Genomic DNA, 23,271 nt, shown 5'->3' on the forward strand with positions numbered 1-23,271 from the left:
TACAGAGACAAAACTTGAAAAAAACGTAGAGTTTATGGAGGACTTTTTAGGAACGCATTTGAGACCCCAAGGATCAAGGTCAAGGTTATTATTAATATAAAAGAGGTTGGTATTGAATAACTTAAGTAAGGGGCTAGATAGTGTGACCAAACTTGGTATATAGGAAGAGTTTATAGAGATCTTTGTTGAGATTGTGTTTTGGACCCCGAGAGATGTAACTTGATTTAAAAGAAGAGTTTATGGAAGACTTTCATGTGATTGTGTTTTGGGCCCTTAGGATCAAGGTCACTGTTACAAAAATAGAAAAAGCAGTTGAAACTGAATCTCTTTTGCCCATCATTAAATATCCGATTCGTGTTCACTTTTTAATTTGATTGTTTAATTGCTTTTGACAGGCACATATCACATCATCATTGTATTCACTTCAAAGTGCAGTTGAGCCCGCTGTCTTTGACAGCTCTTGATGTCTTACGACAGCTCTTGTGGTTTTTTTTAGTAACACCTACCTACATCACTTATAATTGTTGACGGGTGTATTTTGGCACTCTTGTTTAAACTTTGGGTGTCAAATATATTAACATAATGGGAGGTATAAAATGCGAACATTGAGTTAATATTTAAAAATAATTAATATTTTTCAGTGAAATTATTATCTTTCAGTGACATAAGTCGGCATAACTAAGCATTGTCTTAGGTTTCAAAAATAATGTTTTAAAAAAAAGATAGTTGCACAGGTTCAGCATTGCATTGGCATCGTTGGTGGCATAGGCAACAGTTAGCCAAAACATTAACATTGGTCATTATTCAAAAACCATTCTAGAAATGCAATTTGGCAAACATATTTCCAGTGAAAAAACATATATTATGAATAGCAAAGAACTGTAACTCCGGCTTTAATAATTTCTGTGTTATGCCCCTTTTTTACTTAAAAACAGACAAGTGTTGATGTTCGCTTCGTGGCGCTCTTGTTATACCATTTTGATGGGGACATTTTTCTGTGTTATCATATTATTATGTGTTCTTTTTTTACAACAAAATAACTTGTCACACACAATTTATATGTTTGTAAACCTCAGGTATATATTCTTTGAGAAACATAATAGAGAATTATGAAAAGTGAAAAGAGATCATTTGTTTGACATGTTTTACCATTTAAACATTTCTGTTTAAAACAGTGCATATAAACCATGATTTCAGGTCTAAAACTACATAACCTGCTAGAGATGTTCCAGAAATATCCTGGACAGGGATGCACTTTCCTGTTGAAGAGTGACAATGTTGAAAGCCTTAAGGTCAAAGAGTTCTTCAAGCCTGTTTTTTCTCAGAATCAAGCAGAAAAAGAGAGTGAAGAAGAAGTGATATTCAACTTCCACCAGTTCTTGAAGAATCTTGAACGTAAGTTTACTTTTAACAGAACGGTAACTAAACAAAGTAAAAACGTATGTGGACAGTGTTGATAGAAACGGTGATCTTTAATGTATTCTGCTCTGACCGCAGCTCATATTTGGTAGGAATATAAGTTTGTTTTTGTTTGCAAGAAATTACAATTTACAATGTAATAAAATGCACTGTTTTCCTGTTATTTTGACGTTTTTGTAGCAATAAAATACAACCACAGTACAAGCGTGATAAAATTCAAAAATACTATATATAACATTTAAATTATCCTCCAATAATGTGTCCTCTAATCCTGAATGCGTTTGCAGTCAATCTTAAAAATATCAAGTTAATATGATAAAAATCCATGAGAATTTCATTGCTACGTATTACGTGGGTAAAGAAATTGACGTCAAAATGCAGAGGGAGCACCAAATGTGTTTATTTTTATGTAAATGCTTATTAGTACCCTACCGATGTATTCATAGGAATTTTTAGGAATGCCCTCCGTCACTCAGTCCAAAGAACTGGATCCTGCAATATCTTAAAGTTTCAAAGCTACATGTAGGTCCATGAAACTTTGTATAGGCTACTGGCAGGGTACTATTTTTAATTGTATTTTTTTGTTACAAATGCATACATAGGTACCATATGGTTAATATATTGTATCTATAATAATATACGAAGGTGGAATGTAGTAGTAGTTCTTATTTGATAAGACTAAATAAAACTCCAATACATGCATATGAACAAATATGAAATCACACTGTTCTCATAGCATGCTTTGAGTAAATACGCAAACATAGTATTTTAACATACACAAAAAACGCAATAGCATTAAAGAAATATTACAGTTTGTCTGTTGCTTAAGCATTTATTTTTCTGTAGTTAAAATTCTAGAGAAAAACAACAACAGACACTATCTTTAATTATAAGCTTTATAAAGACATTTACGCGACCAACCACATACGTAATTTTTGTTGCGCTGTCCTGCGATACATCACTTGCTTACCATTAGGCAAAATAAATGTATGATAGCGATGTTTTGCACACTAAGAGAAGACTTTCTTGTGATTGCCATTGTATGCATTCATAGGCAGGCATGGTTTCATTCAACATCCGCATGTATTTTGATAGGCCCTTGTAAAAGGTGCATATAAAGTATATATATGAAGTGTGCACTTCTGTATTAAACTGAAAGTGTACATGCAATGTTGAAAGGGACAGTTTTATTGCAATTAGTTCAAAAACATGAGTTACTGTGGGTTTGGCTTGTTCAGTTATCGCAGCATAATGGTCATTGAAATAGTGCAAATGTGCAAGAATTTGTACAATCCACAATATTTTTTTGAGACTTATGTTCAATTGCAGGAGTATGTTTCACCTTTAGCTCAAGTTTGTATTATTTTCTCATTCAAGGAGGGAAGGTTTCGTGTACAAAGATTGATGTGGACACTGGTACCTCAGCTGATGTGGTTCTTGACATGAGAAACCTGTTGCAAGCACTGATTGGTTGTCAAGCTTTTCCAAGCAACATCACAGAAGGAATAATCACTTTTGACCACAAAAGTGATCAACTGACCACTATAAACACTTGTGCTCCATCAATCAATTTCAGCAAGTTATCAGAGTTCAAGAATTATTCCTCCTTTGAAGAACTGATGAAACATATCATTGTTGGGTCTTATGGTTTTGGACGAGAATAAGTGTTCATGATGGACTTGAATCATTATAGCCACCAATTACCAAAAGTGTTAAGGAGGACTAGTTTCCATGGGTTAAGCCCAAAGATTTAGTAAAACATAACGTGGGAAGGGCAATTTATTGACAAAATGGGTTTGAAATACCTTTATTTTATTGAGATTTTCAAAAATATTTAAATTTGAACACTTGGCATGTGATGGAAACAAATGGGAGCATGCTTGTTGTAAAGTAAATGTCTGCCTGTGAGTTGAGTGCTCTGAAAAGTAAACTTTATTTTCATGTCTCCTGTCCACTATTTTGTTAGCTCACCAGAGCACAAAGTGCTCAAGGTGAGCTATTGTGATCGGTTTTTGTCCGCCATCTGTCAGTCAGTTTGTCCGTCCGTCAACAATTGCTCAAAAACTTTCTTCTGAAACTACCTGGCCTAACTTGATGAAACTTCACGGGAGGTTTTCTTGGGTGACCATTTACAAAAAATCAACAATAGGTCATCTTTGCAGACACATGCTATTTTGAATATGGCACAATTTAGTGGTCTGCTACCATGTTTGTTTATATTATGACCCTGGGGTAAAAATTGGCACTGCCCTGGGGGTCACAAATTTTCTGGAGACTTATTTAAGATTATTTTTTTAGCTCGACTATTCGAAGAATAGGTGGGCTATACTACTCGCCCCAGCGTCGGCGTCGGCGTCCGGTTAAAGTTTTAGGGCAAGTTGGGATTTTCACTTATAAGTCCAATACCCTACATTCAATTGACTTAATACTTCACACAGTTGTTCAGGGCCATCACATGATGAGGTTAGATAACTCCATATTATTCTTTACACAGATTATGGCCCCTGATTGACTATGGAACTTGGATTAAAGTGTTAGGGCAAGTTGGAATATTTATTAATAACTTCTATATATCCTTTGTTCAATTAACTTAATACTTCACACAGTTGTTCAGGACCATCCCACAATGAGGTTACATAACTCCATATTATCCTAAATACAAGTTATGGCCACTGATTGACTTAGGTTAAAGTTTTAGGGCAGGTTAAAGTTTTAGGGCAAGTTGGGATTTTCACTTAAAACTCCAATACCATTCATTCAATTGACTTAATACTTCACACAGATGTTAAGAGTCATCACATAATGAGGTTAGATATCTCGATATTATCTTTTATACAAATTATGGCCCCTGATTGACTATGGAACTTTGGTTAAAGTTTTAGGACAGGTTGGGATATTGTTTAATAACTTCTATACCCTTCATTCAATTGACTTAATACTTCACACAATTGTTCAGGACCATCACCCAATGAGGTTACATAACTCCATACCCTTAATACTAGTTATGGCCCCTGATTGACTTAGGTTAAAGTTGTAGGCAAGTAAAAGTTAAGGGCAAGTTGGGATTTTAATAAAAAAACTTCTATACCATTCATTAAATGCACTTAATAAAATTCAAAATTATTTACGACCATCTTACAACAAGAAACATAACTCCGTTTTAAGCCTAAATACAAGTTGTTGTTTTTAATTTCCTTTGAAAGGCATATTTGTATATTCTTTACCACATTTTCATAATGGGAAATCAAGTTATTTGAATGACTTGCGTCATTGTTTTGGCGGGCTAGTGGGAGGGCAGCATCAAAGTCACCTTATGTATCAAATAATTTTAGTTAGGTTTAACATAAAGAGATCAAACTTGGTATTATTACATCGTTATTGTATTCTAAGTCAAAGCGGTGTAGTCGAGCGCGCTGTCTTACGACGGCTCTTGTTAAATCTTCTTGTTTGAAGCCACAAGGCTCATACCTTTGATTTATTGTGTAGCATCATATGATGACTGTCAAGCAAAAAAGTTGAAAATATGCCCTAGGGGCCAAAGCTGGCCCAACCCCTTTTGACCTTCTCTTTTATTTTTAAAGCTACAGCAATAATATTTAGTTTTGCAAATGAGCATCAATGTTGTCCTTGGATGCCCTTGACTTTGACCTTTAGTTTTGCAAATGAGCATCAATGTTGTCCTTGGATGCCCTTGACTTTGACCTTTTGACCAATTATTTTAAAACCATGAGTGCAGTTTGGAAAGCTTTTTTGTCAAATTACTTTTACTTGGCACATATTAAAATATTTCATGCAAGTAATCAGCTTAAATTTTCTGTCCGCCTCTGTTCAACGTGCAACGTTTTCGGGTAACCCAACTCAAAACTTGAACTATATGTCTGTAGCCTTTTACCAATACATACATGCTCTGGATTGAAAATGACCATAAGAGCCATGCCAGTAAAGCATAGGCCTTTTTGGGCCTCTTGTTATGTTAATAGATTCAAATTATTATTATACACTTTATTCTTTAGAAGAAATTTCATTTTTACTTAATGATAAATTTAATAATCAGACTTTTCTAGTGAACATCTTGTAGATTATTCTAAGCTACAATCTTATCTTCTGTATGGATGGTAAATAAGGCTTAATGTGTTGATACCCCCGACAAACAAAGTTTGAATGGAGTATATTGGAGTCGGTCGGTCGGTTTGTTGGTTTGTCGCTCGGTCCGTTGCAATTTACCTTGTCCGGAGCATAGCTTAAAACCTACTGGATGGAATTGGATTAAAGTTCATACGATGGTAGAGCATATTGAGAGGAAGTGCAGTGTACAATAACCATAACTCTGTTCTTGCTTATTACTGTATTGGCCTTTGTTACTTTTTTGTCCGGAGTATAACTTGAAAAGTACTGGATGGAATTCATTGGCACTTAATACAATGGTAAAGCACAATGAGAAGAAATGCAGTGTTTAAGAACCATAACTCTACTTTAGCTAATTACTGAGTAATTGTCCTTTATTTGTTTGTTTTGTTGTCATTTTTTTCCAGACATCAACTTGCAAAATACTAGATGGAATTTATTGAAACTTCATACAATGGTAAAGCACAATGAGAGAAAGTGCAGTGCACAAAAACCATGACTCTATTTAGCTAATTACAGAGTTATGGCCTTTAATACTTTTTTCTTGTCCCAAGCATAACTTGAAAACTATTGGATGGAATTTAATAAAGCTTTATACAATGATAGATCATAATGAGAGGAAGTGCAGTGTACAGGAACTGCAATTCTATTTCAGCCAATAACAGAGTTTGGCCCTTTGTTACTTTTTTCTTGTCCGGAGCATAACTTGAAAACTACCATATGGAATGTAATAAAACTTTATGCAATGGTACAGCACAATGAGAAGGAGTTCAGTGTATATGAATCATTGCACTATTTTAGCAAATTACAATGACGCTAGTCCATGAAATAAAGTTGTCATTTATAGGTTGTCTTTTTAAATAGGTGACTGCAATTTCATGTCAGAGCAGCGTTGGAGGGTATTAATCACCTTGAGTGGTAGCTCTACTTCAAGAAAAAGGGGTTTGAACATGTGAAGGACGGTGATGTTGATGCAGAATCAACATCTATCAGTGTGTAGTCCTGTCAGTCGCAGGCAACTGATCAAAATCCTGTCAATCGCAGGCAACTGAACAAATTCCTGTCAGTGTGTAGTCAATCACCAAGTGTAACTGTGACAAGTCTTGTCAGTTATTATTCAGGCAACATGTTTGACCAGTATGTTTTTCAATATTCTTTGAGAACAAATATCAAGCTATATTGATTACAAAGGTTGAGCTCTTATACTCAGGTGAGCTATTTAGGGCCATAATGACCCTCTTGTTTTTCTTATTGCACTACTACGTTGGTTTATTTGAATTAATACCGGTAGGTTCAAAAACAATACTGGCATCTTCACTACACAGAAATCCTAAGCAGCCACCTGATATTTCAGATAATTCAGACTGAATGCATTTAAGCAAAAAAATTATTCTAATGACAAACAGTAATAGTATTTTTCGTGATTTATCTAACGTTTTTTTCCATATCGTATAAGAATTGTGTTTAATTTAAAATTAAGAAGTCTGTTAGAAGTGTGTGTATGTCCTACCACTGATGGGCATTTAAGTCGCCTAATGTTTATCACCTTTCTGTATTCTGTTCACGCCTAAACTCTAGAAGGCATATGTCATGACGAATCTTCATGAAAATTGGTCAGAACATTTGCCTTTGTTTGAATTGGTTGTATATTTCATTAGATCTATTTGTCAGCATGTTTGTCATGTTTGATAAAGACAATTTTGTAAGGTCATGTAAGAGTTATTTCTATGAAATTATTTGGAAATCTGGCCCTTGGTTAAATGATTTTAAAAGATTTTTTTTTCTATTATGATTATGTTCATAACGGTCCATTTCTATGCAGCCATATTACATGTTAATATTAAAATATTCCACCTACTTTTCATTTCCAATCAATGAATTTCGCCTTATCAGGCAATAGATATCAATTCAACGAATTTGATTGTTTAAGTGAAATAGGTGTCCATAAGAAATGGATGCCCCTGCTGCAGCCAGCTTTTCCTCCAATTTTTAGTGCATTGTAACTTTTAATTTATGCCAAAATTGGTAATCAAATTCTGTCTTTTATTAACATATAATATTGTGACAACTATAACAAGAAATGCCGCAATGCAATGAAACCAGGTTTTTATTGATTGACAGAAAAACTTCAGTCTGTGTCTGTTTTCCTAACGTTTTTAGTAACAGTGACCTTGACCCTTGGGACCCCAAATGCAATCGTTTGAAAGGTATCCATAAACTCTTTCTATAGTTTAGTCAAGATATGTCATCCCTAACTAAAGTTATTCAGTTTCAACCATTTTTCTATTTTTAGTAATAGTGACCTTAACCTTGACCCTAAAGACCCAAACTCAATCCCATGAAAGGTACCCATAAATTCTTTCTATAGAACAAGTTTGGTCAAGATATGTCAACCCTTACTAAAGTTATTCAGTTTCAAAGGTGAGTTTGACGCCGCCCGAACAACGACGTTCGTCATTCTAATAACCAGGTTTCACTATGTGAAAACCTGGTTAATAAATGAAATTAATAAACTTCATATTGATCATAAATATGGATCATGCCAGAATAACAATAAGGTCACTTGGTCATATATTAGAACAAGAGACCCAAAAGGGCTGGGTTTGTGTGGTCAACATCACTGTTTTCGAAAAGAACCAACCCCTTACGGGTATCTGAATACTCAAAACTGAAGACTGTTTCATGTTCGCAAGCATTTATTACACAATAGCATTTTTTTCTACTATCAAGTTCGATAATCTAATCATTTCAAGGCCCATTATCTAGGCATGCATGGGCTGATCTGGCTGGTTTTCGAAAGGAACCGAGCTCTTCTGGATATAAAGATACTATACAAGTTTCATCTAGATACAATAAAAACTGAAGGCTGTATCGTGTTAACGAGCAATTGTTTACATGATTTTTTATACTATCAAGGCCCATAATCTAGGCATGCATGGGCGGATCTGGCTGGTTTTCGAAAGGAACCATGCTCTACTGGATATGTAGATACTGTACAGGTTTCATCGAGATACAATCAAAACTGAAGGCTGTATCGTGTTAACGAGCAATTGTTTACTGACAAACTGATTTTTTATACTATCAAGGCTCATAATCTAGGCATGGATGTGCAGATCTAGCTGGTTTTCGAAAGGAACCGAGCTCTCATGGATTTGTAGATACTGTACAGGTTTCATCAAGATACAATAAAAACTGAAGGCTGTATCGTGTTAACATGAATTGTTTACAGACGCACGGACGCACATACTACATACACATTACCATCGCATAAGCTCTTCTGGCCTTTGGCCAGTAGAGCTAAAAACCTTATCATTGTAAAAGCTGCTTTTTTCAATGGATCTGAAGCTCTACCAAATCAGTAGTACCAATGTGAGCAATAAAGGCCATTATAGCTATCATGTTTGAAAATTGAATAATCTACGACTAAGTAACTCAGCGGACAAAAATGTGGACAAAATCACGGACAGTAAGAAAAGTGCAATCAAATAGTATCCGAGGAGTACGAAGCTATTACTCATTACTCAAGTCATTTTCAACCATGAACAACATAATATAATTTAAATGATGTCTAAACGCTTTCATGGTATTACATTTTTTTACTTTTTCCAGAAATGTGCATCAAATAATGCATTTAATGCTAGTTCACTTTCTGTGAACAGCAATTACAGGTTAAAGTTAATTGTATGCATATATTTTAAAGCTTCCCTATATATGTCAGTTCCAAAGCAGTCAGATTCTTTATCAAGAATATGCTGAATTTGTTGTAAGACTTCTTCAGGAAAAGGCATGCCTTCAGGAACCATAACTGTCTCTGGGTGCACCAATACTTGATCCTGCTTACAGTCAATGCCATAAGCATCCATATTTCCCTGAAAGTAAACATTTTTTCAAAAATTATTATTTTGCCTGTGCCATGCAAAAACCTGTTTTATGGGAGTATTGGACTTGTCTACTTTTTTATTCATGAAACAGTTATTTGTATCTAAAGACAGGCAGTATCTTGAGCTTTTGACATGCAATATTGGAGTGGGTCGTTGAATTTTTTACACCGGTTTTCAGCAGTAGTACAACGCTTTAAACCGACAGTCAGTTAACCTATCCAGCTTTCATGGGTTTCTTAACTAGTGCTACATTATGAAACCTACACAAGTAACTGACAAGTTTCAAGCATGAATCAGAGGTGGGAGACGAATGACCATTAGACACAATGTTCATGATAAAATCATCACAGACAGAGTTGGCTGGGCTGAGGATTGAAATCACGACCTCTGGATTGTAAAGCAAGCATCTTAACCACTGCGCTTACCATGCCAATTGTAATATTGAAGAAGCGTCAATGTCAAAACAAGTTTTTAAATATGACGTCCTAACTAACTGCAATATCATAAGTATTGTCATGACGATTCTGTAAACACTTTTGAGAACTGTTTACAAAGATATAGCAAAATATAATCATGCAAAATTTCAAATTGTAAAACATACCAAATTACTCGTTTTCATACATGACCCTTAATGATGTTGATTTTGCAACATTATTTACCACCCTTAACAATCATACAGTAGGCAAGACTGCCACTATTTTGATGTCCATTTAAACACTCATTATGCAACCTACAGAAAGATTTGTAACATCTTGTTAACTGTCTTAATTATAATATAATTCTATTATATATTCCAATAGCATATATCAGACAAAGATTGAAATGGAATTCATTGGTTAAGCCCTTGTAGTTACCAAACTTTTTGAAGTATTGAAGTATCCTCGTACAATTAGTTTTGTATGATAAGTTTGTTGAAAGTACCTGTTCATGAACAGCTAAATCATTTCATGGTCCTGTAATCCACAATTGGAGGAGTGTTGCTATTTTCAGTCCTCAGTGGTCTCCTCCTTAAAGCCTCTGCAAACCTATCCAAGTTGGATTGTATTCTTGGTAAGAATACACAGTGTAGCAGCATAATGTGTAGCTCACTGGATACATCTAAAATTCCCTCGTCTTCCATGTTGTAGAACAATGAGTAGTATAGACTTGTACAGCCATTCCATATCTCTCTCCATAATCGCTCAATCCTTAAAATCATCATAATTCTAAGACAAACCAGTTTTAACAAATGTAATTAAATTTAAAACAACTATCTTTAAATACGAATTCTTAAAATTAACAATCAGATCAAAAGCAGATGTTAGTAAAATAAATGTTGCATTGACCTTTATGATACTGCCTTCATTTAACTTGGAAATGTGTCCAGAAGACATGGATGCCCCTAATGTGTGCCTTCTAGAATAAGTTATGGTGAATGTGATTGCTCTTCCTCAGTCATCTACAAGTCATTACCAACCTCCATTTCAAGTTTGAGAACCCTAAGCCTAAGTGTTATTTACTAATTGATAAAAAAAACGTTTGATAATACCTCCTGTTTTGAAGTGGGACATGAAGAGCGGAAAACGTATATTCCTAGGTAGGGAGACAGGGCGGTATTTCATAACCAGAAGAAAGAGACCTGTGATCATACCTCTGATTGTGAACAGATCTTCCAGCAATAAAAGGTCTGGGTACTCCTGCTTGATGCTGCAGCATAAACTCGGCAACTTTGACATTTTCTCCACCTTTGTCTGAACGGACCCTTTGTGGTAAGCCGAACTCATGAACAGCCTCTACGAAAGCATGTAGAACAGTGTCGGCACGATTGTTGTTGTTGACTTTCAAGAAGACCGGTAATCTTGAATACCCATCTATACCTCCATGGATTACCAGCCTCCACCTAAAAATTAATAAAATTATTTTTAATTGAGGACCAATCAAAGAATGGACAATGTTCACTACAAATAGATCAAATTTATGGAAACAAAAAAAACAACACATTTTAGGAAAATAAATATCCCCCACAAAAGGAACACTTTATCTATAGTGGTCATTTGGGAATTAAGTAGTGAAACATAAACAGTGGCCCATATCTCTGCTTTAAATGGGTGACTGGATTTTGCAAGCAACATTCACTATCGACCAAATTTTCAAATATACAGAATTCCTGTCAAATGTAAACAAAGCAGGCTAACTGGCACCAAGATATAATTGTGAACGAACCAACTGCCCAGTATAAAATAGTTATTTGAAATTAACAAAGAGCCATAATGCGGCTGTTTCTATGCTGATTGTAACCTCAGTTGGTGTGAATCATTTGCCAACACACAAAGTTTCAATACAATCTAACCAATCACTACCTAGATAGAGCTCTTGCTGGACATATTGCTTGTTATAAAATGGCCTTATGAATGGATTGATTGTGACGACATTTGGCGTGCATCATAGCCTGATCCATGTACATACTAATGCTAAGCCTTAATAAAATCTGACCAACCAGTACCTAGATATCATGGCTCCAGACGCACCTAACATTAAATGGCTTTGAAGCCAGGAAGGGCCATAACTCTGCTATGAATGGATGGAATCTGACTGCATTTGATGTGCATCATTCTCATTCTTGGCATATAGTATACCAACAAAATCTAACCAGCCAGTACATAGATATGGCTCCGAATGGACAAATTGGCTATTATATTATTGTTATCTGGCCATTCAAAAGTAACAAAGAGCCATAACTATGCTACATCTTGATGGATTGTGAAGGCGTTTGGAATGCATTACTTCCTTATCTATAAATACATTGATGTCCAGTTCCAACAAAATCTAACCAACCAGTACCTATATGGATCCATATGGACAAATTGCCTGCTATAAAATTGTATTTTGAAAGTAAAAAAGTGGCCGTAACTCTGCTATGTATTTGTGGATGTCGTTGGGATTTGGCGTGCATCAGTCCCCCTATCAATTTATTCATTTGTACCAAGTTTCAACAAAAGCTTACAATAAAATACAAAGATATGGCTACAAAGCATGACAGCATAACAGAAAGGCATGGAAGGATGGATCGACAATGCGAAAACAATATCCCCCGCCAAATGGGGGGATTTGGCGGGGGATGACAATTAACTGAAATAATATGATGGATGGCTAGTAACTGCTTTTACTCCAGTATGCAGTCGGGAAACATACATAATGAGCTTGTGGTTCCCATCGATATGCCACAGTGCCCGAGGGTCGGATACACTGTAAGTTCTTCGACACACTCTTGAGGTTGACAAAAATACTCTTCTAAACAGAACGCCACAAGGGTCACAGTCCCTAACACATTTTCTAACTCTGTACTCCTGAATTCGAAGCCCCATTGTCTGCAGAAGGCTTTGAATTGTTCTGTATCCTACATTAGGGTGCTCATGACATAGTTTTGACACTTCATGCACTAATTCTTCATCAGATATTTGACTATAAGATTGTTGAATGGTCAGTTTATGTTCATGCATCCTCCTTTCAACTGTTCTTTTGCTAACATTAAGCAGTTTTGCAATCTGTTTTACCTTCATCCCATCATTGATCAACATAGAATTTCTCTAGGAATTTCATACTTTTCTCTGGTAGAATTCACCACCCACAGGAGAAGGTCCTCTGTATTTTGTTGAGGGTTGTCGGGATTATTCAGTGAAGTTTGCAATGCTTCTTCAATACAAATCATGCTGTCATCCACATCTACAAAACTTGACAGTTGTAACAAATTAGTTAAAATCTCTTCAATCTGAGATAATAAATCCATAGTCCTATGGTTTTCTAAGCATTGTGCTATATACAGCTACCTGCGACGACACAGATCCTTGATTTGCAGTACTTGTTCCTCGTCACTGAAAAGAAAAGTATAGCTTTGAAGTAACAACTGCAACAAAATATAATAGGCCAAGTTGCATTTTATTTTATTTTATTTAAGCATGAAGAGGGCCATCTTTGTTTCGCCCTGTCGACCTCTAATCTTGACGAGAACACTAAAATTCCCTGCCAGATCGCAAAACCATGGTGCAGAGGTTAGGTCGCATCAAAATTTGTCTAATAAACAATTAAAGTAAACCTTGGAAGAAAGTACGCCCGGGGCGGGGCTCAACCCCCACGACCACTGGAACACTAGCATGGCACTCTACTGTATTTAAGCTAATCGGGCTGGTGGTTCTTATGCACCAGTCAATTGTAACCACGCCCCCCCCCAGGTCCGGGGAATAGCCGGGACTTTGACTTTTGGTCCAGCCAACCCCGGGTAAAATCCCTGCCCTGTGGGGACGAACTGATGGTTAAACCCCGGCCAAATCCCCCCCACCCCAGAGACTCTATATAAGGCCCAATCTCCGCTAAATTTGGCGCTATGACAAAACCACCGCGGTCACCCGGCCCTGCGGGACCACCTGGAAAGTAAAAACACCGCCCTTTTCCCCGACTATCCCCGGTATACCCCCGGACCTGGGGGGCCGTGGTAACAATTGACTGGTGCATTACTCGAGCACACTATACACAATTATAAACACACATAATATAATTATATAACCGCCAACTTTCAAGAACGAGTTGACCAAACAGCATATGAGATGACTAGGGTACGAACTGACTAAATCTACGGTACATGTATTTCTTCTCATTAAATGTCACACGTTTATCATGTTTCCGTATGGGAACAGAAAATGTCAATAAGGCATCGTAAGCTTGTAAAATTGACTGTGCCTACACTACAGTCATATATAAATATATATACCCCTGTACATTAGTCAGTCAGTAGTGTCTGTTTTGTAGTATAAATTGAACGATATATCCGTTTGTTGATAATAATTCATTTGAAAACAAAACTTACCTCATCATTTTCACCGAAAACAAAACACAAGTATGAAAGTACACGTGTAAGTTTGGACTCTCTCACCGTTTAACCCATGGAAACTACCGACACCTGAATTTGCTGTCGAGAGTGGTCTCCCGTATATAGTAATTTGCGCTAGAATTTAACATTTTTATTGGTTCCCTGTAATGTTATAATGCACTACCAGACTTAAATTTTCGTTGTACTGCAAATTTAAATGTTTATTACTGCCATGTGTTTGTTGGTACATTTTTTTGCAGGGAAATTGTTATATAAAAAAAGAACCAAGTGGCTGCAAACATGAATAATGTTAAATCCAAAAGGCAGTAACAATCAAGTTAAGAAATACGAAAGATCCACAAGGTAGTTAATTGCTCGTTACATTCAGTAGGCGCGAAGGAAAAACATAGAATGCAGTTATGAATAGTATAATTAAACATTTCAATATTGCAGTAAGCAAACAAAAAGGTTGAACGCACTTGTCAATATCATGCAAGAATAAACGATATTCATGAAAGGATTGTTTCCTTAACAATAAGAAGCAAGAAAAATGAATTGCTTGTACATCAAATGTAAGAAACTAAAATGCAGTTGCCATGTTGCAGAACGCATATGCAAGTTCATAACATAACAATGTAATTTAGCAGTATGAATGTCCTGGCGGATATTCCCTTCCATAAATTACATCTACCCAGCAATTCATTCCTTAAATCAACGCGTATTATCTTGTAAGTGACCAAGAAGTATTGTTACATATTTGATTGCATGAACTTATGTCGAATGTTTGAGCGAAATTAATGATTAACAGTCTTAAGGCTGATCATGGTTTTAAGCACCAAGTTTAATTCATAACCATTTTAATAAATACATTTTACGAAACTACGCGTCCACAGATTATTTTCTCTCTCCTCGAAAAAGAGCTTATGAACGCATCATTAGTAACGCCGTATTTGATTGGTTCTGGTTTTACCGCTATCCAATCGAAAATGCGTTTTCGATTTCTGACTGTTTTGCAAGGTCATTTGCTTTTCAATATATACTTAACAAATAATAATGTAACACTATGCTTCAACAGGACCAAATATTTCTAATTCACAATGTCTATCATCAATATCTTTACAACAAAATTCGAGCATGTTAAGGGCCGGCAGCGATGCAAAAGTTGATTGAAAGACCAACATTTTAAATGTTTAAAAAAATTCTATTTAACTTTAGGTTCAGTATATAACAAGTATGATTCATATATCCGTAGTAACATGAAAAAATGTAATTAGGAGCTAAGCAATTTTTACGAAAAGATATTCTGTCAGATTTCCAATCAAAAAGCATTTACGTTTTCCCGGAAATGACTTAATATAAAAAGAGTTAAATTGATCGGAACTGCCTAATCAACAATGTTAGGGGGGGGGGGGGGGGTTGATTGCAGCTATTGAGAAAAAATATACATGCAATTTGTAGCCCGGAAATAGATTTTATCAAATAAATTTTATTATTTTCAGAGTATCTTTCTTATTTGTAGAGTATTGTGCTGTTGTTCCATGTTTCTTTTTTGTGATTTGTTTTGTTTTTGTGTTCTTATCTTTGGCGTTTACCCTGTGTCATTTAACTGGGATTATGTCTAAAGTTTTGGCTGTTGTGCTTGTTTTTGTAGTTTTGTTTTTAAATATTCAAATCCCTGCTTGGCTACATATATTTTCAATAAATCGAACCCTCTCCCAACTGAGATTTTCACTTTATAGTAATACTTTGTATTTGTGTTTCAATTTAGTTGTCCGTTCAGAAGCAAAATCAGTTGTGATATACTGAATTGCTTAATTGTTTGTTGGAAACAAAGTAATTAAACTAACTAAGAAGTATATTTCAGGTTCAAATTCAAAATAAATATGAACTTGTTAAAAACTTCTTTCTGTCTGACATCAACATTTGACAGAATAAAGCTCCATATCTAAACAACAATTATTATTGAAGTGATCTTGCAAGAAATACTTATTTGCATGACATATACCTTCATGATAGTGCTTGTAATTGAAAGTAAAATAAACAAAAATACCAACATACTCTACCCAATAGATCTGGGGATGTTACCATATACAAACATTTTTAGGCCTCTTAATAGTTTGATAATATTACAATGATTAAGAAAACACACAAGACGATAACGCATATCCATACTTTTATTACTACTTCACGACAACATGACGTGTTAACTTTTTCATGTCGAAATGAGTGGTTGTTTACAACTGCACATAGAAAGGCTTCAACTCATCATTTTTGAATGAATATCACTTCTTCAAAATATATTGAATGGCATGTTGAATATGTTATATTGTTTACATAATAAAATGTTGGGATAAATTTGCTTCTTTTCACAAACTGGCAGCCCCGTGTTCCCTTCTGGCTCTCGTTTTCACTGACCCTGATTGCAGTTAAAATGTTTAGCTTGGCGGACTTTAAGCCCCCTTTTGTTCGACGACAGCTACATTAGTGTACTTAAACCCATAGTTATTGCTTTTCTTTAAAAAAATGCCTTTGTTGAGTTTAAAAACAAATTGTTAACACGATTTGTAAATTTTATATTTTCGGAACAATATTGACCCATCAATAAATAGTTTGGTCAACTTAAAAACCATAGACATAACTACTTCTACTGCTCCTGGAGCTATTTTCAGTATGAAACACGTCAAAGTCTCCCGGATGGTATCGATGATAGACTTTTGACTGTTGGAAACATTTATCTTTTAAGATCATAAACCAGTATATATTATTTTATTAGACAATTTTTCAATATTGCCAATTTATAGTTTTTTTCCAGGTTTATTAATATTCTTTGCAATCGTGTTACAGTGTTTTTTCTAATGAATGTTCAAAAATTATATAATTTCGGTGCACTGTTTAAGAATCGTTGAAACATTTTGTAGGTTCAGGAGATAATGCATGTCCAATTTAATGACCATTTCAATTCACTGGATACTAAGGAATGTCTTTCGCTACTAATAATTTATATAGAGTGACACTATTGATAAATTACTTTGAGAGTGTTTGAACGATCTAAAACCCTTTAATTTATCATCGAGGAATTATCCTCTCTCTATATGGGGCAATGATACCTTGTGGGGTTGAATGATGATTAAATGTTAAAGGGATATAATATTTTTTGAATTAATGTTCGTACTTATCGGTTGTTGTAAACTTGTTTTTGGCTTACATTTCTTATCTATAACTTAATAGTTTCTTGTTTAATGCTTAGCTTTTATAAATCACCCTTTTCAGTTTATATGATTTAACGTGCAACGACGAAACTCCCAATATCGGTTTCGAGACCTTCTTGTCTTGTATGCCCTTTTAACATGAAATAGTTGAAAACGGATACGTTTAAATTTGGTCAGTGAGGGGTCTATTATAACTGTTGATATATCAAAAGTGATTGATCGACTGTCCATAGAAACGTAAAAGAAACCACACTTGGGTTTCTCAGGTAGAAACGAACGCCCGTATGCATTCTTACTGGCTAGCTTCTGTAGAGTTCGAGCTTAAATGTTTCTAGACTTGGTTTCATGCATACAATCCACAACAATGGCGTTTTTGAATGCATACCGGTTACATATAAACTACTAGTTCATTCCAGTGCGAAGAAGTTATGAGACAAATATGAGCCTATGAGCTTAAAATGCCATTTGAGTCAAATTCAGTTAAGGAACCTTGAATAATGTTATGTCTGGCCTCAACGCCAATTAGAGACGCACATGCCATGATGACAGCCAGTGAAACAGAAAAACTGACACAGACTATCAGATTGAGCTACCTTTGTGTATATGTTTTCTTAGACTGATCGTTTTGTTTTACACTAAAACATGCAGGGACATTTGAATATTCATATGTTATAGAACTGATCGTATAAGGTTTTAATGAAATCAAAATGCGGTCTTTGGTTTCTTGATTGTTCAGATGTTTGCATGTTTTGTATAGTTGGAGTTTGAATTCAAGCAGCGCTCACGATTTACTTCAACATATTTCATAATATTTAAAAATAATTGGAGAAAGTTCTGGTCACATAAGCCCCTTGAATTCTTCTTATTAACATTTTTTCATATGTCTTGTTTCTTTCATAATGCTATGGAGAGCATAATAACAAGACTCCACAAACTTTAACCAGCCAAACTGCGTTCATACCCCGATAATTACATCTACCCAGCAATTCATTCCTTAAATGAACGCGTATTATCTTGTAGGTGATCAAGAAGTATTGTTACATATTTGATTGCATGTACTTATGTGGAATGTTTGAGAGAAATTAATGTATTGTTTTGCTCCAATCTTAAAAGCACCAGTACCCAATCGTCCTTTTATATAATATTTAATCATTGGCTACTCATACTATAAAGAAAACCATATAGCACAGAAAAAAAGCACCGATTGGTATGCAAACGTTACGGCATTTTAGAAATTTCGTCGTTAAAAACATACAAAAATGTTATTTCACTTTTTGAAACAGTTTATTGTCACTGTTAGATCATTATAAATCTATGCAAAACATACGATAAATAAATCACAGTGAATATTTATTTATTTTAAGAAACGAGTGCGAAATATCTCGAAAACGGTGGCACAGAGATGACATCCGCCACACCTTATTTATTTTGTGGCCACAAGTTAGAAACTTGTGGCCACAACTTAGTAAATTGAGGCAACAACTAAGTAAATTTTGCCCACAACTTAGTAATATGTGGCCACAACTTAGTAATTTGAGGCCAATTGAATCAAATTTTGGACACATGGGCAAATCTTCATCTAGGTCGGAAGCAAGTTGCTCTGTTAATGCCACAACATTGCCTCACAAGTTGTTTGCGGGCACCATTATTGATATTGGGAACGACGAGATGAAAAGAAGCCACAATTATTGGTCTTCTTCCGGGTCAATGGCTTGACGATACCGAAACTGCTCGTCATATTTCAACCAACCATATTTTCTTCTTTTCGGTGCTTTTTTTATTAAACGTGCGTATTTTAGAAGATCCTGAGTTTTTTTGGAATGGTAAACATTACAGTAAACCAAGAATGCATCAATCCAGACTTCGATATAGATAATTTGGCACCTAGAGGAGGCTTAATTGCAAATTCGTTAGAAGAGTTCAATAAAATGTAACTGGTGGGTGAATCATTCAGTTTAGGAGTAACAAGCTGACCAAGGTAAACAAACAGACTGGCAATAATTTTGGACTTCGTATTAACATTTTCCGAGATATCAAGTGATGCAGATAACTAAAAATTATGTAATAATTACATGTGGCCCTGAACTCGGTTGCTGACTAAGTCCATTCAACCCTATCCCAAATGTCGACTCTGCTTGGCCGGGCGCCGCGAGAAGGGGTGCCTCCGCTGCCGGTGCTGACACTGTTTGACCGGGTGCCGCGAGTAGTGGTGGCTACCCTGCAGGTACTGTACTTGGATGACTTGTCATGCGCTGAGATGGTTGGCAGGCGCCGTTGGCACTGGCGTATGTGTGCGGGCCCGCGACTTCTTCAATGCTGCAACAAATATGTCTGCTGCTGGCGACGGTAAAAATGTAAAAGTGCATGGAAATCAGTGATATAAGACAGCTGACAACAATCAAAGCGTGCATATTCATATTTTAGTTAAAAATTGTTTTATGCATTTTTCTTAGAAATTTTGTAAGAAATTGCGATCGGATGCATTATCAAAAGTCTTATACTAGTGGTTTGAAGATATTTACGTAAAAAAATGGCTCATTCCAATACAAAATTAGTTGCCAAACTGGTTAATTTGTGAGAGTGCAGCTTTAATAAAAATAAAAACAAATCTGAGCAGACAAATGTTGAACAGGCTACTTTCTCGAAAAAGTAAAAGAAAGGGGGAAGTAACAAGGTGAACGCTGCCGTCATTGAACACATTCTAGAGTCATAGGCTGGTTACGGTAGTAAACACTGATATCGTAAAAAGGGCTGTGCCCGCGATAACGTTGGTTACATTAAGCTAAACCAGAATTATCAGAAACACAACCAATTCAACCATTGTATTGTGTCAAAAGGTCAACCTTAAAAACATGAAATAGGAGCGTAGAAATTGGTGAAAACCACATTAAATGTGCGTTTTGAGCAATAGGAATCAACACAAATATAACTTTAAAAACACAAAAATAATAACCAAACTTGTTAAACAAAGATTAATATATAATTATATGAAAACAACTTTCGCGCCAATGATAAACAAATTAAAATAGACAGGAGATGTTATGAAAGGATGCTTTTGCAGTGACCTGTATCGAGTCGGGTTCGGTGTGTAACAAGATTCATGTTTTGCGCGTATGAATATATTACGTACTTTCGTTTATTGAAGTAAAGGCGGGATTATCCAGTGATACAGGTCAGAAAGTACATACACTACTTGAGAAAAATTAGAACAATTAAAAATTAACAGTATATATATATATATATATATATATATATATATATATATATATATATATATATATATATATATATATATATATATATATATACATATATATATAGAGAGAGAGAGAGAGAGAGAGAGAGAGAGAGAGAGAGAGAGAGAGAGAGAGAGAGAGAGAGAATCGAGGCGATTCCTGATCCATCCGCTATTTATATCGATAGCCCGAATTCGCCTTGTTCTTTGTTTTGGTGAGCTGCTTATTTTCATAACAATGGTATTTATAAACTTTTAACTTGCAAACCACAAATTGTAAAAAATGGATTTGACACTGTTTTCCAATTACAGTTTCAAGTGTTAATATTGAAAATAGCATTGCCAGTGGAACTGTGTAAATTGGTTGGCTTTTTCCGTCTTGACCTCAGTGGCATGTATTTCTGCTCAAGTTTGTAAGACACGGCAATGGTCAACCTTATGTTTTCTTAAGTGAAAATCCAGGATAGTGGCTATATGAAACATAAAAATAAACGTAAAAAAGTAACTGTGGTCTTACACCATAACTACACAACATCATGGTGATACGAATTGTTCAATACGGCGTGCTGTTTTTTCCCTGCTGGATATGGAAAAAAGAAATTGATAAGCATACAATAATACCACGTACTGTGTTTATATTGTAGATAACATATTTTATGTATCGATGCCTCAGTGGTCAAGGGATACTGACATATTCTAGCATCTCAGAGATCCAAGTATCGTATACTTCTGTCGATTCCTTTCTATTTTTCATTGTAATTTTGTCACGATTAGATTACATTACATTTTTAACGTTCATGCTCATTAATTGACTGAAAAAAGTCGGAGATGTATGATATTTTACTTTAAACAGCCGTTGATAACAAAACCCGATACGCATATGCTATTTTTGTGTTTGTCTAACAATGGTCATAACTCGACAAATGTTTCGTGTGCGTATTGTCTCTGTTATCAATCGAATAGCACGACCTTGATGAAAATATTGACAAGTTTGTGTATTCCTGTTATGAGGTGTACATTCATGGTGTATAAGATATGAATACAAATGAAAATCAAAGCACTTTAAGGGCTGAGTACGGCAATGCCTTGATTGTATCGATGGTTTTTTAACTAAATTAACTAAAAGCAAAAATAACAGCCTTGAAACTTAATTTAAAATTACGAACCTTAAAAAACCTTTGGTTCAAATGGCAACGTCGAAATTTTAATGTTTATATTTCATAAATGATCCAGGAGACATAACAACGTTGAACGCCATTCTTTAACGTTTAAATGTGGGTGCATAATGATTGGTCTGGATGGTGTTTACGCTGGGATTTCATCATTAAAACAACTGAAATGTGTGTTATTAAAAATTACATTAACTTAAGGTTAGGTTTACATCAAATATAAATACTTGCAAATAAGAGTCTAACAATCTATCCCAAATGGATTTAAGCTAAACGTTATGAACATCTTGCCTAAGAAGTAAATGGTTGCATCAATGATATGGTATAATAAATGTATACTAAGGAAGGAGGGGGATGCTCGGTCATAATCTGGTTGCTAAGGAATTCACTGGTTGCTAAGGACGTCATTTATTGCTTACATAAAATGTCGGTAGCTGCAAAGATTAAGTTGTACGGTTGTACCTTCGGTAGTGTATGGTTGCAATGGAAGTAAGTGGTTGACTAGAAAGTCATCGGTGTTTAAATAGGTAAGTAGTTGATTAAGATTTTTCAAGTTGATTAGGAGGCCATTGGTTGCTAAGTAAAATATGGTTGCTTTGGAAGTAATTGATTGCTTAAAAAAAAACCTTGGTTGTTTGGTATATAAATGGTATATAAATGGTTGATAAGGAAAGGATTGATTGCTAAGAATATCATAGGTTACTAAGCATGTCGCTGGTTGCTTAAGAAGAAAGTTGTTTCTAAAGAAGTAATTGGTTGCTAAGAAAAGATGATTTCCAAGTAAGTGATTGAAAAGAATGTCATTAACTGATAAAGAAGTCTCTGGTTGCTAAGACAAACATTGGTTGCTATTCTTGTGTTTGGTTGCTAAACTCTAATTGAGGTGACATTCTATTATCAAAGACCTTGGCCTCATGCATTTAGACGAGAAGTTTTTACTATATGAGTACATAAGAAAGCAGGGACCACTTGATCACAGAGCCTTTTGAACAATCTTACCGTGGAAATGTTAAACAGAATCAACACGCGGGAGGGAGGACATCGCATCGTCCTCCCATGCGCCTGAAATGTTTTGTTGGGAATAGTGAAGGATCGCTGCAGGAGGCTGCATCGGTTGGTGGTCATCCAGCCGGACAAGTGTGCTTTCTACAGTTTTCTCCATGAAACAGAACCACACTCACACACAACATCATGCCAACAAGTATTTATTTTACAACTATAGACCATTTCACTTTGAATTTTACCAACCTGTAATGAAAATGCTTGTAACGCCCAAAAAAGACCCTCTACTGATAACACAGTTGTGTATTCGGGGTTTGAACGTGTGTACCAGGTTATGTATATAATGCCAACAAATTGCTTGGGGTTGTAAGTATCAATTTCAAGCAGA

General features: G+C 35.4%; 1 long non-coding RNA gene across 1 annotated transcript; it reads right to left on the reverse strand.

The window, feature by feature from the left end:
- Window positions 1–9,287: 9,287 nt before the first annotated feature.
- On the reverse strand, window positions 9,288–11,291 carry LOC128207621 (uncharacterized). Its single transcript, XR_008256736.1, has 3 exons — window positions 11,056–11,291; window positions 10,347–10,612; window positions 9,288–9,413 (listed from the first exon to the last, which is right to left on the reverse strand). It is a non-coding gene; the product is annotated as an uncharacterized LOC128207621 (long non-coding RNA).
- Window positions 11,292–23,271: the final 11,980 nt, after the last annotated feature.

The sequence above is a fragment of the Mya arenaria genome, chromosome 11 (genome assembly GCF_026914265.1).
Source record: "Mya arenaria isolate MELC-2E11 chromosome 11, ASM2691426v1".
NCBI lineage: Eukaryota > Metazoa > Mollusca > Bivalvia > Myida > Myidae > Mya > Mya arenaria.